The following is a 4,212-nucleotide window of genomic DNA, read 5'->3' on the forward strand; positions in this document are numbered from 1 at the left end:
GCCCCCGGTATTCCCCCCTCTCTGCTCTCTCCCTTTCTCTACTCAGCAGGAGCAGCTGGTGAGAGGAACCCGGCACCCTACTAAAAGCCCCAATACCAGTTATCTGGATCGGATAGTGAACACTTCCTACATCTTGCCGCCTCCTGGTAAAGAGAAACTTCGGACTTACCCCAAAGCCAGAGCCATAGCGCATCTGCGCCCTCACCAAATCACAGCCAAAGGTGGAAGGCTGAGTGGGATCTGGCTCCAGCTTACTTGCTGGGTAAGGGCAAGTCTTCAACTTTGGGGTGCAGTAGCACCCCTTCCCCCTCCAGGAACACTCGGACTAACCCCAACAGCGCCTAGATCGCTTAGGTCGGCTAGAAAGGAATCCTGCCTTTCCTACAATTTACTCCCCCACTGCCACGATCTGTACACACGGCTCCTGGCGCGCTCTCAGCTATCCACCTTTGCTTTTCTGAGGATTTGGTCCCGTGCGTGCCTGCGTGCGTGTCTTTTAAAGAACACTATCCTGGGAACAAAACCAGAGAGGGGGGCTGAGAAGTCATAAAATTAGAACCCATAATTAACACAGCTCGTTGGGCCCAGGCCGCCCCACAGCACGCGGTAGGGCTAGCCACACTTCCACCCTCCGGGACTCCAGCCTTTTCCTTCCTTTAGGGTTAAGCATCGAGTCCACCTCCTTATCCTTTCGTTTTCCTGGGAACAACAGAGAAAGAAAACATTTCATTTAAAATAATCATGAAGAAATGTAGGTGAACTTTGCTTAGGAAGAGAACGCCGCGAGGGCGGGGCGGTCGGTCCTCCTGTCAGGGGTTGGTGGCGACGACACTTCTTGATTCATCCACCTGAGAACCTGGACTGAGACATTCCAAGTTAGCACCTTCAGCTTTCTGATTAAAAAAAAAAAATCGATCTAGACTGGAACCTCACCAGTCGCATCTTCGTCCGAGTCACCACAGCTCTGAAGGCCACAAATAATCTTCCCCTTTGAGTGTGTTCCTCCCACCAGGAGCTGGGAAGAAAGCCCTCTCGCGGTGGCAGGGCAGGCTCAGGTAAGCACCTCTGTCTCCCCCTCTCAAAGGCCTCCCTTGACGTGCCAGTGAGCTCTCTCTCCTTTTCCTTCCAGTGTCCAGCCCGTCTCCCACGGGGAGACCACGGAAAGAGTGGCCCACCACCCAGGCAGCCAATTGAGACAAACTGAGCCAGTGGAACCCTGGAAACACAGCTCAGGGACTCACCAACAATGAGGTTCCAATGGATACACTCAGACTTAAGGAAGAGAAATAGAATGGTGAAATAAACAGAAAGCATCTCTCCTAATAAGCCAAATAACTCTTGCAGAGTAAACAAATTGGGGCAGTAGGAAAAAAAATTTTGAGAGAGAAAGAGAGACACAGACATTGCTTTTTGTGATTCACTTTTTCATCCAGAAAATATAAAATTAACATAAATTAGCCTCTCTCTCTCTCTCTCTCTCTCTCTCTCTCTCTCTCTCTCTCTCTCTCTCTCTCTCTCTCTCTCTCAGAGCCATCACATATACTAGGCAAGCATTCTAAGCCTGCCTAGCCCAATTTTTTTCTAGCAAAAAGACAAACTATGGTGATCTTGTTTATTAAATCTAGAACTTTTACAAAATACAAACAAAAAATTTAAGGTTATTCATTCAGTTGAGGAAATTTGCTCATCTTAAAACTACCAAAACATTTTTCAATGTGTACGGAGATGTTTATGGGATTTCTGTAGAGAATTTAATCTTCCAAAAGCAGCATAATCAAGGAGAATAAGAAACAAATTTAAAAGGAGAATTTGGGAAAATAATAGAGCATTTTTCTGACAACAGTAACAACTTTTCAGGTTCTGTTCTATCATGACTTTTTCCATACTGAAGGGCTTCTGCTTTGGGTTCTGTTGCTGCTGAGTAATCTAGACTGTAAGGTTCCTGCTTACAGAAGAAGGGGCATTTTAAGAACCAAAGGTGAGTACCAGAAATGCTGCAGTCCTATGTGTGTTGCAGCTCTACCCGGGCTGTGGGTCAAACAGACTCCCAGGGTGGATCCAGAGGACTGTCTCCACAGCCTGCGGGATCAAGACGCCAGCCCAAGACAGTGGCTGGCGGGTGTCTGCGATTTAGAGCGCTGGAAAGCCAAGGTCACAGCCACAGGGGACTTTTAAAAAGCCCACCTAGCACCTCCTTGCAGGGCCAGAGGTGTGAATCTGATGCTCTGGCAAGCTGGCAGCACAAATTCCCTTAGCAGTTTTTATTGCTAGAGAGATTCCTATTCAATTCCTTTGGGGTTGCCTTCTGCCTCAACACACAGCTCAGTTCTTAGAGACACCCATTTCACCAGAAGGAGAAATAATGATCCTATTACTCCATGTTAAAAAAAAAAAAAACTTTCCTGATGCTGGTTTAAGGCTAAAAAGCTAAAACCCCTGAAAGCCAGGAAATAGAAAAGTCAAAATTCCTCAGGTCCGGTTAAATCCGCCTTGTCTCCTGGGTTGCATAATGCATGGTACATTTACAAGCCCCCTCAGTGCAGTCATTGGAGCAACCGGGGGGCTGCCACTGCCACTGCTGAGTTTAAAGGGAAAACACTGTGCACTGCTTGGTTGGATGGATGCTTCTTTGCAGTTTTCAATGCCTGATACCCACAAGTCCCAGCTGTCTCTTGCTAGATGTACTGTACATGCATTGGGTAAATGGGTTTAAAACCTAATGAAATCGTGGAAACACAGGTAATAAAAAATCAACTCAACACAAGATGGATACATGCTGTGAATGTTTGCATATTTTCCAGATCTTCCACAAAATACTCTAAAGAGTTCACCATCATTCAAAACTGATTCTATAAATTTGTTCAATCATGACACAAAAATGAAATCCTCCAATGTTAATTTTGTTTTCAGCCTGTGTGCCTCTCCATAGTTCTCCCAAAAGGGGTGTATAGTAGAAGGATTTTTATTTGAGTTCTGCACTGGAAATTTAGCTGTGGCTAAGCCACCTAAGGATTACAACTCTCAAAAAAAAAAAAAGTCTCCTCCGAGCTCTTTCAATTCAAGGGTAGGCAAAAAGTGCATAAGTTTTGCTTTGGAATCAGACTTGTCTATAGAATTCAGCTGTGAAACAAAATTATCTGAAGACCTACTATTTCTACTATAAACAGAGAGAGAGAGAGAGAGAGAGAGAGAGAGAGAGAGAGAGAGAGAGAGAGAGAGAGAGAGAGAGAGAGAGAGCACGCGAGCGGGGTGGGGGGGGGAGAGGCAGAAGACACTGGGTTAGCCATGATTATATGAGCCATAACATAGCTATGATCTTTGTGGTTCACCCCTGGAACTGCTAGAAGCATGAGAGTTTGAGAAGGGATAAAAGTATTAAGTGTATAGGAGGCATCATTATATTTATTAGTTCAAATCAGTCTCATAGAGGAAAAACATACCTTCGGGGTAAAATATACATTGAATTCTATAAAAGGAACAAAGAGCATACACCCGGATGACACTACATAAAAGCTGCATTTTTTTCCTCTTATGGGAAAGTTTCTTGTGTCAATAAAACTGATGAGGATAAACCTGCAGTCCCTGTCTGCTACCAGATCTCGAGGCATAATTTAGGATTTCATAACTCTATCACTCAGCTGTCCAAAAATCTACAAATAGATTTCTAAGACATCCTGAAGACAGACTTTTCATCAAACAGTTAAACCTTTGTTAACTAGATCTCCCAGGAAACCTGAAGAAATACGTGGTACCTCACATTTTCAAATGTCCCTGAATGCACAATCCTTAAAATTTTTCTAAACATCAACATCACTTTAGAAATCTATTTTGATACCTTTCCCATAAAAGGGGAATTCAAAAAAGAATACAAATGAATAGGTCTTCATTTTTTTCCTTTTTAAAAATTGCTGTTGTAAAGGTGATGTACAGAGTGGTACATGAGTTAGGTAATGAGTAACTCCTTTGCTCTCATTTTCTCCCAGTTTTCCCCTCCCTATCTCCCGGGCTAGTTTTTAATAGCTAGGTTTTCCTAGCGGATACCCATGCTTAGATACAGCTGCGCCGAGGTCACGCATAGTGAAAATTAATAGGAAGAGGCTGAAGAGGTTTCCTTGGGTAAAGAACAATTATTTGAGGGCAATGGAAGAAGAGGAATATGGTTCTTACTGCCGATTTAAATATATTTATGTATTTCTTTTTAGTTCCTGGTGC

This window comes from Megascapheus bottae, chromosome 14 (assembly GCF_031878675.1).
Source record: "Megascapheus bottae isolate mThoBot1 chromosome 14, mThoBot2.hap1, whole genome shotgun sequence".
Classification (NCBI taxonomy): Eukaryota; Metazoa; Chordata; class Mammalia; order Rodentia; family Geomyidae; genus Megascapheus; species Megascapheus bottae.